This window comes from Numida meleagris, chromosome 2, assembly GCF_002078875.1.
Source record: "Numida meleagris isolate 19003 breed g44 Domestic line chromosome 2, NumMel1.0, whole genome shotgun sequence".
In the NCBI taxonomy this organism is placed as follows: Eukaryota; Metazoa; Chordata; class Aves; order Galliformes; family Numididae; genus Numida; species Numida meleagris.
The window spans coordinates 125,158,638-125,172,641 of NC_034410.1; the positions used below are offsets into that span (position 1 = coordinate 125,158,638).

A 14,004-nucleotide genomic window follows, 5' to 3' on the forward strand; every position below is an offset into this window, starting at 1 on the left:
TTCTTTTTCTTTTTCTTTTTCTTTTTCCTTTTTCTTCTTCTTTTTCTTCTTCACCTTTTTCTTTTTCTTTTCCTTTTTCTTCTTCTTTTTCTTCTTCTTTTTCTTCTTCTTCACCTTTTTCTTTCTTTTTACTTGTTTTTGATCACGCATTTTTTTCTGTCTTATGGCTTTTGTCTGTTCTTGTGGTTGAATTCAGTGAGATTGTGTTCTTCAATCAGGTTCTTCCTGTATTTGTGTTTTTTTTTCCAGTGCCTGGTCTCAAGATCCTCTCACCATTCTGAATATTTTAGTTTCCTGGTAACCGAACAGGTGCCTGTATCTGCCTCATTTACAAAATATATATTAAGGGCATTTAACATTATTTTCTAGTGTTAATTACAACTGGACAACTGCAGTCATCAAACATTTTTTTTTTAATTTTAGTGAGTTCACCTCATCCAAATACAACTGATGAAATGTTATAATTCCAAAAAGGTTGTTTTTCACATTTTGGTTTGAAGGCTTTAAATGTGACACTGCTTTAAAAATTGTATAAGGTGGTTTTGAATTAATTTAAGTCCTCAACCATTCTGCACATTGCTGGATTTCAGAAAAGTAAAAAAGTAAATCAAAGATAGTCAAAGTCTTAGAGGAGTGAGTTCTTGTACTGTATTTCTGATATATCTCAGATAACAATTAATTGCTCTCAGAAGGATAAGAATGCATTACTTTTTAATGGAGTTGGGTGGAGATGTGTTCTTCTCTCACTTGCATTTATCTGCCCTCATCCCTGAAGCTGCCCAGATGTAAGTTTGTAGTCCCAGCTCTTTTGGTCTCTCTGGTTTCTTCTTCAATGGATGATGGGTGCCATACTTATCAATTAGACAGCGATAAAAAAAAAATCATATCAAAAACATTACAAAGAGGAAGAGGGGGTTTCTAGAAGATCTATTCTGCTGCTCTTCCATAAGTAAATAGTGAACATGCTCTGAGGTGTTTTTGGCTGAAGGAATTGATTTCATTCTTAGTAGCAGAGCTGTAACCTTAGCCTAATGCCATAGGCTTGAAAAGAGTGCCCCCATGTAACAGAGCAGAGTATGGTCAAGTACTTCATGACTGGTCTCATGTGAGCTGCAAAGGGTCTAATCTCTTGATGCTGAGGCTTCTTTTATGCTAAGCCACTGTCTAAAAGCCTCCATTATCTCTTCCAAAATAGTTCATGGAGCTTTGCCATGCTCTGAGATGGTGCAGTAACTCTTGAGCAGCTGGTGCTGACCCTGAGTGTCACCTGAGTGCTTCAGAAACTTGGAACTCTGGCTGTGATATCCAAGAGGCAAAGCCTTCCTCAGTGAGGGAAATTACCAGTTAGTGGAGAAGAAGCAGAGCTGCCTTCAGCCTTTCCCCAGGACAGGAGGGCACACAGCAGAGCTTGCCCAGCTAAAGGGACATTAGCATGGTTCCTGAATAAATGGAATAATTCACTATCACCAAATGCCTCCGATGAGCTTTTTTGTACTGAGAGCATCACAAGTCAGGAACGAGGGAAATTTTAAGAAGTTTTAACCCTCCACTCGTGCTGCCATTGGTGTCACTGTCCTTGAGTTCATCATTGTGTAAGAAAAGTTGAGGTGCTGAACTCCTGTAGCCATGTGTGTGCCAATGGCCTGCCATGTTTGCTGCATTTTGTGCTGCCAGTTCTGTCTCACCAGCCCATCTTGCTCAGTGCTGCTGAAGATCTGCAGGGGATGGCAAGGAGCACTGCTGGGGATGAGCTCCCTGGGAGGGGGCTCTGGGGTGGAGGTGGATAAGCCAAGTCTCAGCAAGATGGTCTAAGAAATATACCATTCATTGGGATTTTTGCTGCCAGAGATAGGTAGGATGATGTGAAAGAAATTGCATGAAAACCATCTCGAGTTTTGGTGAAAAATAAAGCCAGATTCCAAGATCACCCTTTTCCACTGAGGTCACCTGTTCCTATTCACCTCCATGTAGAGAATGAAGCCAATTTCTAGTTTTTTTGTGCAGGGCTAAAAAACTTGATTATTTTGCAGCTTCTCTGCTTTGTTCTCTTTCATCCCCTATTCAGCGGGGGCGGGGGAGAAGCTGAGGTAGGTTTAAGCTCACCATCTGGTAGCATCCCTGAACCTTGCTGCATATCCGCTTTCCGTTTTTGAATGTCATCATTGGTTTGACTCAGGCTGCAGTGTTGATCCTAGCATTGCTTTGGACTCCATTGAGGGGATACTTACAACACATTGTTGGCTTTCAGATCTTTTGGATTTGACTGCACAGAAACTGACTGGAGGGAAAGCCTCTGCGCCCTGATAGCACTCCCATGGCACTGTGTGTAAGCATACTGTATGCAGAGGGATCTCAGTGGGCAAAGTGGTGCTGGATTGACAGTTGGACTAGATGATCTTCGAGGTCTTTTCCAACCTTAGTGATTCTGTTATTCTATGATTCTCACGTTAGTTCTTATGGGGCTGTAGAGAGGAATGGATAGGACTGAATTACACCCTAGTGAGTCTGGATCAGTCTCCAAAAAGAATATCTCTGCGGCACCAGAAAGCTGCCATGTTTATGAATCCAGTTTTATGCTCAAGCGCATGGTTCATCCTCAAAGACAAATAAATGAATGGAACTGGCTTTACATAATTTAATGACATTGGTAAATAAATCCATTTGTGAACCATGAGATGCTATGTTTGCTTAGTGCCCCTCTGAGTGCCTTCACAGATGTATTAACCTAAAGCTTCTAGAGATATAATACTGCATGGAACCTCATGTGAATCCCACTATGGACTTGAATTCAAACAGCACATAAATGCAAAGGCTCACCCCAAGGAGTCCCTCTTTCTCTTTGAGGAGAAATCTCTCCTTCTCCCTTCTCTGCTCCCAAGCCCACCCCACCATGCACCATGTGGAACTCCCTCCAAGCTCGGCAGTAAGTGGTTTGGTGGAAGGCATAATATCCACAGGCTCTTGGGAGACTCATCAGAAAAATCTGTTTATTAATTAATGTGGGTTAAGATGATGCAATGTATTCAAGGATTTCTTGTAGCCCTCTCCTGATGCTTGGGTTTGCTGTCCCTCCTTACAGCAGTCTCCATTTATCTCCTGTAATGTGGTCGAATCACTGCCGTGGAGCATTTATTTATTTTTTATTCTAGCTGCCAGACAGCTATAGACCAATTAATCTGCAAGTATGCACATTTGGGGATGATATTCTCTAGTGACTCAGCAGTGTAACAGATGGCAAAATATTTCATATTTATTTCCATTCCATTTCTATATTGGAAATGAACCCAGACATTTTATTTTTTTGACAGTCAGACAACATCTGTTGAGAACTCTGTCAGCTGAATTACAACCTCTCTGGCAGGTAGTCGGACAGACAGCATGAATTAATTTCAGCTATCCTGTATGTGGTTAAATGTCTTTTTTACTACATTGTTTTCATTACACGTGCTGGATTGATGCATGCTGACTAGCTTTACATTGTACCCTGAGAATTTAAGTTCAGACATATTAAGGTTCAACACATTAAAGATGCTGTGCAATAAGTTTCGATATCAGTACATTTATTTGCGCTCATTCCTTAGCCAAGACCAATTAAACAAAGGGATAGTTTGGAGGGGCCAGGCCAGTGGCTTGGAGGCGATGCTCTCCACTGCTGTGGAAGAAGCTCAAGTGTGGGAGTGGCTTTGTGGATTGAGTCCCAGGAGCTGGTGTAACCCAGACATATCTCAGTCTGAGATATCTGAGCTGAGCGAGGGCTGCCAAGTGCTCTCTCTCCTGGTGCAAGCAGCATCCGAGACTTCTGGCAGCTCTCAAACAGATTGTTTTCCTGGGGAAGCAGGTGTGGAAGCTGCTCCTTCCATGCTGAGAGGAGGAGGGTTGTGAACACAGGGGGAAGGAACTTGGTGTTTTTCTGCTGAAACAGAAGTTCTCTAACAGTGATTTCCTCTATGTTTGCTGTCCCATGTATCACAACCTTAGCTCAGTGCAGTAACCTCTGTTCTTGAATGTTACCCACACTGCCAGCCTCCCCTGCCACAGCACAGTCAGTTCTCCCTCTGGTTTTATTTCCTTCCACAATGCTCTCAGCTCCTTCATGTTTTTGCTGTTGGACACTGTGCGCAGTGTCTAATGCAGACACACATACAAATTCATTCTCTAAAGAGCACACGTCTGTGGACTGACCAGCTGCTGCCAAACAGACTGAACAACAGCTGAGTTCTCTTTGCGTTTTCCATCAGACATTTCTGATTTTCAGCAAATCGATGTCAGTGTCCTCTAAGATGTCTACTGTCTGCCAAATGCAATTAGGGTAAACTGATGGACAGAACAAGCAGGGTAAGCACAGTTGTTGAAAACTAGGCTAGGAATCACAGTAAACAAGTGAATAATGAGGGAAATATTTGCAAGACTTTATTAAATTACTTTGGTTCAGTTGTCTTTTAACTGCATTTATTCAGTTTTGTCTGTTTTTGTGACAAGAGTTGGATGTTCACTATTAATTTCGTACTTCACGTATTTTTCTCACAGTCATATGAGTTGCATCCGCTCACCCATATGCACGTGTATATTTATACATATGTGCTCAAATGGTATTTGAAACCTAAGGGTGATCACTGCTGTTAGTTTTTAAAATCTTGATTTCTTTTTAAGTTAAATGTTTTTTAAGAAGATTGTTCTGCCAAACCAGATAAAAGAGACCTCTCCATGGATTCAAGACCTCAAAACAAAACCATCCATGTTATTTCCCAGTGTCTCCAGAATGGTATGGCCCACCACTTGTGAGTCACCCACTGTTTTCGTTAAGAATCTACACTTTGAGAGATCCCATGTTGGTTTAGAAAAAAAGAGACATTGTTTGATTCCTCTTCTCACATTGTCTGACCTCACCAAAAAAGGGGATTCTAGTTGATAAACAGGCATTTCTTCAATTCTGGATGGAAACCCTGAATAAACAACCAAGTGCAATAAGGCACGGCTATCAAGAATGGAACGCAACAAGCTCCTACAGATTTAAGGTTTCTTAAAATGGCAAAAAAAATCACCTAGACACACCTTCCTCCCTAACTTTTTTTTGCATCAGAGCTTTCTGCAACAGGATTGGAGTTTTGTTACTGTCTAATAAATCACATTCCAGTGTGATCTCCACAAACAGGCAAATTTCTACCTTTAATGAGTCTCTTTTGAGTTTAATTAATTACAGAGGTTTTACTTGTGTGGAAAGCATTTCAAAAACAAGAGAGATTATTTGGTCTTAGATTTTCCTCTAGATGAGCTGTATAACGGCAACTTGGCTGTCAGTAATTGCAGTTCTTTAAAGATCCTTCTATTTTGCCATTGTATTATTAATTTATAATGGTTTTAAGACCAAAGGTTGTGTTCTTTTTAACCAGATAACGTGCCACGGTCAAAATCCAGCAAATCAAGGATTTCAGGAATCCTTATGCTCTGCACTCCTTCCCAAACACCTGCTGAAATGAGCTGAGGATGTGTCTTGCTGATCTGAAATCACCTGGGTCAAAGCTTACCTTCAAAGATAACCCAAATATCTTAGGGTGTAAAACCATGTCATATTTTTGATAAATTCACCATCTCTTCCCTGCAGCCCTTGGAAAACATTGACCCATTGCAGGAACAATGAGATGACCTCTGAATGGACTCAATCCTGTTTACACTGTGCTCACAGTGCATAATAGTAAGCGGGACCTTTATTTTTTTCCAAGTTTATAGCAAAAAGATGGAAACAATCTAACATGAAAGGCCAGTTGTCAGGCTGTTCTAACTCCTCTGGAAACTATGATGGGAAAACTATTAGAAGTCAAAAGTATTTGGTAGCTGGAAAGAGTGGACTGTAAACAACCAAAGCATGTATCCCTACATTAACTATGAGAAAAACCTGCATGAAAAAACTGCAGAGCATAAAATCCAAGCTGTGTCAGTCATGTAATCTGTTTAACTCTGTATGTTGTCTTCTACAGGAAATCAGTAAAGCTAGAGGACTTACCATCACCTAGATAATGTCAACAAAAATAGCAGTGAAAAATAGTGTGGATCAAGGGTAACCAGTATAGACCTAGTAGCAAGGGTTTAGGGAGTTGCCGCAGACAAGTATGTCCTTTTAATTACCCTTCTCACATCTCCTAGATAAAACCAAATCAAAGGAGTAATCTCAAGAGGAATATAGCTCTCTCTAAATGTGAAAGATATTAAGCATCCTTTCTTCTGTCCACTGAGACTGTCAAGACTCTTCTCACTCTGAAGTTTACGTACCATCTCCTGTTTCTGTATTTATGTGAAGAAAGCAAAGACAAAGAGAAGCTTAGAAATCACGTGGGAAAAAGTTTCCTTTGTCTGTGGATCTTTTTGACAGAGAGAAGTTTTCTGGGCCATCAAGACCTTGAAACAGTTCCTTGGTTAAGCTTGACCTGGATTTGCCATTCCCAGACCACTTGTAAGAACATAGCAATTTTGCTATACTGGAATATGTCTGAAATGAAACCGTTTTGAGGATGTGTCCACTCTCTGTAGATAGTCATGTACCATACCGCATTCCCTTTTTCCTATATTATTATGGAGAGGTATAAATTCAGTCTGCATATGTGATGCTGCACACTGGTAGGTGTTAGACAGTGTAAAACAAAGGCACAAGGAAGGCAGTAGTGAAAACAGGAAGGCATCACTGAGGTAGCATTTCTCAGATAAGAAGCCAAAATATAAATAGAAACAAGTTTCAATCAATGTTTCCAAAGACGATTAAATACAGTAAAGTAGATGTTAATGATGATGCAATTTGGAAGAAAAATCCCAATAAAAATAGTGATTGAGCATGGGCAAGATATGTGCTGATGAAGCAATGAGTATATTAAAGGAGTTTCTCTTGTTTTATGCATAGACTCCTGACCAGGAAAACTACAAACACAACACTTCTTATCCATACTTCATGCTTATTATTATTATAGTTCAGTTTTGTTTAATCTTGCAATATATTTTATGAGTCTTATTAAATGGAATAGTAGGGTCTTACTGCATGATCAACTAAAACTGCCACTGTACTGCCTTGTACTCCCGTAAGCAATTATGGCAATGAGAAATGGTTGTCAAGTTCTGAATCTCCATATCTCCCTGTGTGAGAGTGAGATGAACCCAAAGTATAAACCAAAGGACTCCCAAAGGCCAAAGAGGAAGACATAGGATATCTTAAATACATAGAATCATAGAATGGTTTGGGTTGGAAGGGACCTTTAAGATCATCCAGTTCCAACCCCCTGCTATTGGCAGGGACACCTCCCACTAGACCAGGTTGCTCAAAGCCCCATCCAGCCTGGCCTTGAATGCTTCCAGGGAGGGGGCATCCACATATCTCCAATGACAGTGTGGAAATAGCCCTCACCTTGCTAACACATACCTGAGCCAGCTTGTTTGCATGTGAACTATCCTTTTGAAACTGAGAATACATTTTATTTGTTCAGAGAAAGTACGTGCCTGAAGGACTGAGGCCAGACCGTAAACTCAGGTTGTTGGTCACATGGCATGGTACAAGGTGTACCATGGGAAGATGCAGGCAGGGTTTCTCCTAGCATGTGCAGGGCAAGGCACACCTCAAAGCTCAGAGCCAGGCAAGACTTAGGGCTTCTGAAGGAAGATTTAATTAATAGAGTTGCCTCTTAATTAAAGAGCTCTATGTGAGTTAACTATTGTAGGAGATGCGTCCCTGAGGGCCTTTATTTACCCCTTCCACCCCTCCACCATGGTGGTATCTCTGTGACACAGGCAGACATGAGGTCTGAGGGTACAGATTTCTGAGCTGGTGACCTATAGACATTGAGCTTGCATTAAGCAAAGAAATATCAGGCAGGCATCCTTCAGGTTGTACAGAATTTACACTGAAGGATGCTGTCGGCTTCAAATTTCAGAAAAGGATACTTATTGAAGTTGTTTTAATATTTTACATATTGAAACTAGCACTGTGTGTCATTCAAAGTCCCATTTCTATGCCTGAGCAACTACTTCCAGGCTGCTTGGGGTTAAGGCTGATGTGCAGCAGTATGTCAGAATGTGTAGACTGGAATTAGAAATATATGAAATGTGGCAGTGCTTGGAACTTCCCTTTCATTTCTATGTTAAATGTTCGGGTATTGTTTACCTATAACTATTTCTTCTCTACTTTTCTGTTGTTTCTGGGCTTATATATGCTAAATAATATCCTTGGTGTATGTGAAGTCATTCCTCCTTTGGTTTTTGCTTGTATTGAATTCCACATATTTGCTGAGCATCAAACGGTTGCTTAAATTTTGCCACCATCTTAATGTGAGATCTTTTTCTAGGAGTTTACCTGGCCTTGGGTGAACTAAACATGTTCTTCAAAGACTATATTTTCATTCATACTGTTTTTTTTTTCCCCCCCACAAAATCTCAAGATGCCATTCTGTCAGAAGCTGGTGTAAGATTCCCTTTATAATGTTCTGGTGCATTGTTGTGAAAGGAATTATCATGTTGCAAATTCAATAACCTGCCTTCAGGATCAGTTAGCAAGAAATTATAGGCCATAGTGGAACAAAACCTTGTTAAACTTAATATCCTTGGTAACAAAGCAGGAATGGTAAGAACAGTTCTAAAAATTTCAGAGGTTTTGTTTTTAATTAGCTTTGAAAATTTTGATCTAATGTGAAATGTGACTTGCAGATGATTGTCTTTCTTTCTGTAACACAGAAAGTTTGTTCATAAGGCGAAAACCTAGTGTGCCAAATTCAGGTTGGAGAATGTTTTTATGGCTATCTAATAAACTCTGAAAATAGGGGTTTATAATGGAAATGCTGACTTACTCCTTATTCTAACAAGGCTAGCGGATGCCGCTGTAATGTACTGTGTAATTTATAGGAGTCACCTGTTAAGCCATCTGGGACAGAAAGTTTCCCAACTTCTAAAATGCTGGTAACTTGATTAAACTCATGAACTTCATTTTACAGTGATACTAAATGCAGCCTATGCCAGCCCATCATATTCTTGGGCAGCTATTTCATATTTACCCAAGGAAGTTAAAAAGAACCTTTTTAATTAGTCAGAAATGAGTACTGGTGGAGGTGAAAAAGCTGATGCTGGTGCTTTGATTTATTGTTTATAGGTGTCATATGGAGCGAGACCTGGGGTAAAATAAAAGTTTCTGGTGTTACCCTTCAGCTAGAGAAAGTGTTTTATTTAAAGGGGTCTTGGGGCTTTTAAAAATTGGGTACTTTATATTAGTCTATTGAGACTTCCAGAGACTGGAATATTCAACAGAAATGGAGATTGCTGGAGATGGAATGAGGACAGATGATACTGGGGGTGTCATTTACAGGCATCAGCTAAAAATGCTCTACATGTGGATTTATGGAGTAGCAATGTCTCTTGTAGTAGAAAATACTTAGGTTTTCCTTGGAAACCAGAGAGCAGTGAGAATCAACTTTAGTTCATCTGTGTTTTATTTTAAAAAATTTCCAAGGTTTTTTTTTTTCCATCTGTAATTATTTTCCCAGGTTCTATATTCAGTTACACAGTATTTTGAGTAAACAGGTGTTTCTGAGCAATACTTTTGATTCAGCAGTTGGGATTCTTCTTGTGATTTAGCACAGAACGTTTTGTCTACTTTTCGGAAAGAGAGATCCTGTTTTACACATGATATAGAACTAAAACACTGAACCTCAAGTGGTCATTAAAGACATTTTGCATGGGAATCAGCAAAATATTAATCTTTTTCCCACACTGCAGTTGGAGTACTTAACTTTTCACACTCCTATTGAAGTGTCTATGAATGTGAGTTGACATTTTCACCCCAACTGTTGCATGGTGTTGCTCAATATTCTCAAACAGATGCTAGCATCCAGCTAACATCCAGCTAGCAGTAGTCTTCAGACAGCTCTACAGACAAGCTCTAGCCTTGTAGTGTAGCCAGGAGTTTCTGGGCAGCCAGTTGGAGGCTGTAGAGTGGACTCCTACGGGAATAACGAGCATCTCAAGCTTCAGTGCTCTCCATATGTAGGAGGCATGTTGCCCATCTTTGTTCTCCCTGAGTACATGTAGAGCAGATGAAGTATTTCTGAAAAATATATCTGAATGAGAAACCCAGCAAAAGGAAAATCCAATAGTGCACAGTCAGCTCTCCAATCTCAGGAAGCAGGTGAGGGAGTGAATGAAACACCCAAAACAGACAGTGATCCCATTGCTTAGTATGCTCTTGGCAAGTGCTCAAGAATTACAGTGATAGGGGTGTGACAAGATTATACATTCACTGGAACAGACTTACGTATCCTGGTGCCTTATCTTCATTGTAATATTTAAGTTCTTATGTAACTTTCAGAGTGCTATATGCTATTTCAGTGTAAAACAATACAACAATAGTTTGTCTGCTGCTTAAAAACTTGTGAGGATTTAGGAGCCATGCTAGACTTAAAACAGAGAATTAGCTTTCAGTGTGATACTATGAAAAAAGATCAATACAAGTCAATACAAGGGAGATGACTTCCCCTCTTGATACACTATTTATAAGACTGAAACATTGCACTCCTGTACTAGAATACTTAAGATAGTGTAGAGATTATTTGAAACCTGAAAACATAAACAACTTGATCTTTATAGCCTATCAGAAAAAAATGTTTGTGCAACTATTTGATCAGTGTCTAAGATCGTTCCCTTGGTAAAAATATAGGAGAGTTAGAGTTAATATACTCTAACCTCTTGGAGAAAGACAGAGCAAGGCACTAGATGCAAGTTAACACCAGACCGAAACAGGAGAGAAATCAGACAAATATTTAAGCAATCTTAGAAAAATATTGAGCTACCAAGCAAAACACTAAGCTCTACATCTCCTGAAAGCTTAATACCAAAACCTTTTGGAGAATGCATTCAAATCAAATGGTTGTAGACTTCAGTACAAAAAGGTCAAATGGCATTATATGGTCTGTGCTGTATTTCTGGTCTTCAGAAATAGGAGTAGAAAGGAAAATAGGTTTGCAAGATAGTTAACCTACTGCAGGACAGGTTTAAAAGGAGACAGAGTGCAGATAGCAAGTAATAACGATACAGAGCCATTTCCCCTACTTTTAGCTCTATCTTTTCGGTGACTGCATTCAAAGATGGCAATAAACTGTGTAACCATTGCATAATGATGGGAGTGAGAAGAGTTTTTCCTCGAAAGTACTTAGGACACTAAGCAGATGGCAACAGCTAATCCAGTCCAAAGAAGGAAGAAGTGAAATCATCCGGTCAGTTACATTCACTGGGGAAAGTCACTGTGATTCTCCTAGATCTAATAGAAAAAGAAAATAAGACCTTGCAGAAACCACCATGTATGTATAATTTTACAATGGAGCAGTCAGTCATCTCGTCTTTTCTTAAGCTGCTGTAATTGGAAAAAAACAACACATTTTTCTCCTTTATTACCTACGAATGTATCCATAACAGTTTCCTGTAGTTGTTCAATGTCAACTGAATTACACTGACACAGAAATGCTGTAGTTTGTAGCACTGTGAGATCAGATGAATTACAGATTCTCCCTACATTCTTTGCAGTTGTGTTTTTCAGTGGGCACCAGCACAAAATTTGATTGAGCGCTTACAACTGCACAAAAAGCAAGACTGGCAAAGAACGCGCACTGAAGCTTTCTCAGCACAACATCATGGATAGTATTTGGAATGAGGAAAGCAGTAAGGCAGCACTAATTCAATCCGCAATGTAGCCCGGGTGTCAGTCAGGTCCTTGTGCTGCTTTGGCTGGGTTTAGGGCTAAGTCTGTGTCAGTAGGGGATGACTTTCCCTCTTGTTCCTCCCGAGTTATGACTTCACCCTTATTGTCTCCAAAAGCTCATGTTTCATCTCTAGCCAAAGAGTCTTCCACATTACCTCTAACAACTCCATCCTCTGGACTGCTGACCGCACCAGAAGAACGGGTCCCTGCAGGTCGCAGTCCTTCTGTTGGCTGCTCTAACTTAAAGGAGAGTGAGTTTCGGCATTCTGATTCTTGCCAGGAAGTCCTGATTTGGAATTGTGAATTTGGAGTTGACTTCCAAATATTAGTCCTTGAGTATGACAGGGTTTACTAGGTATTTGAATTTTTTTTTTGACTGAAGTACATTGAAAAATGAAAGTCAATGGCTACAATTTTCAGTTTTGAATGAGCAGAAAATAGAGGAGCAAATTTTACCTGTATAGAGCACTGAGAAATAAAGTAACACACACAGAAGCAACCTTTTCTCTGAGCCCCTAGTGTATGGAGCAGTACAAGTAAGTTATGTTTGTAGCATTATGCTAATAATGTAGCATACAAATGGAGTGTATGAAAGTATAAAGCAGAATATTTTATCTTTTTTTTTTCACAACACTACATAGAAAAACAGTGTTTTTTAAAAATGCAAAATATACAAATTCAGGAATGTTTTACTTAGAGTTTTGTTTGTTCTTTTCTCTGTAAATTAATTAAAAGTCAAGGAGGTACAGCTAGTAACAATTACTGAACATTTTTTGCTCACAAATTGTTTTCCACAGTACTCTACTTTCCTCCCTGTTCGTCACTGAGGAGAACTGGGATTTATTTATTGTGCCAGATAAAAACTTGAGCTAATAGCAAGCAATTTTGTATGACTTCATATTTTCAAAAATGAATTAATTTACAAATCAGATTCAATCACACCTCAGGTTATAGTAATAAAATCCAGATTTGCATGCCACTAGAGATATGTTCTACCAAAATCACAGACTTCAGAAAGTAATTGAAGTATATTCTGCATTAAATTATATTCTGTTTACAATATATGTGATTTAAAAATTCCCCTTCTGTACCATATGAGCAATGCCTAGGGAGGGTGTGGGATTTTGGTGGACTTGGTTGAATAACATAAAAATAAAAAGAGTAGGCTGTAGCTTTTGGTGCAGTCCAGCAGAAGGACTGTTGAATAAATAACCTTGGGAAATGTGGGACTCAAAATACCTCAGAAAAATATGACTGTGTCTATATTTCTCAGGTGTGCCAGAGCATATGTCCCTACTGTGACATGCAATCAACCTGTAAACATCTGTGTTTGCTGGGACATGTCCCACAATCTTTGGTGCTAAGCACTTTGCCTCCTCTGAGAGGGCTGCCTTTGAGTGGTTTCTTCATTTAGCCTTTGCTCTCTAACCTAATGCATCTAGAAGATGGATCATTCTTTCCTGACTTATGTCTCATGCCAGTGAGATGACTCTCCTTATGGATGCCTCAGGGCACCCAATCTGTCCTTGACGCCCTTTGGAGCACTGAAGATCTCCTGCTGGAGAGAATCCCTCCTGGAACAAGCTGCCCCAAGCCCAAGGGCACCCAGGCACACACCGCCAGGCTGAGGTAATGCTGTGTTCACTGACTGAAGTTTCCCCATTGATTTAATGTATGAGTGTCTTCAGATGTTTCAGCCAGTTCCTTTTGATGTGTAAATTGCCAGAAGTTCTGTCCTAAGAATAAAAAATGCTGCTAGCAGTTGATTTTTCACATCAGTCTGCATACCATCAAACATTGCCAATGTAAAATATGACTTTCACAAATTGTTGTTCTCAAATTTGGAAAACAATTACTTATTAAACATTTCAGTGTTTTCTGTATCACTTTTTCACGTTATTTTTATTTTAAAAAATCCACAGAAAGGATGTATAATTTCCTGTTATGAAAATTAGAAAAAAATATTTGTTTTCCTCATGAATCACTGGTTTCTGTGTCTCTGGGGATCTGTGGTTTCATCCTCCCTAGAGGTCCATGCTCCTGAACCAGCTGCGTATCCTGCAAAGGGCAGAGCAAGTCTGCATCTTGATTGTGTTATCCTGCCCTCTGCTATTACCTTGTTGCTGAATTTCTGCTGAGACCTCAAGTTCATCAGTTCTCCTTGTTTTATAACAAGCATTTTAGGAAATGACATTGCCAGAGATATCTTTCTTTTCTATTTCTTGCTTTCCTTTTCCTTTCTAGTCAGGTTTTTTTTTTTTTTTTTTTTTTTTTTTTTTTTTTTTTTT

The 14,004-nt window shown here is 39.5% G+C and overlaps 1 long non-coding RNA gene across 1 annotated transcript in view; it reads left to right on the forward strand.

The window, feature by feature from the left end:
• The window catches only part of LOC110392986, a 19,787-nt gene that overhangs the window by 3,502 nt on the left and 2,281 nt on the right, over positions 1–14,004 (forward strand). The window contains exon 2 of the long non-coding RNA XR_002434714.1: positions 13,198–13,345. This is a non-coding gene — a long non-coding RNA (uncharacterized LOC110392986). The remainder of the gene's footprint in view (positions 1–13,197; positions 13,346–14,004) is intronic.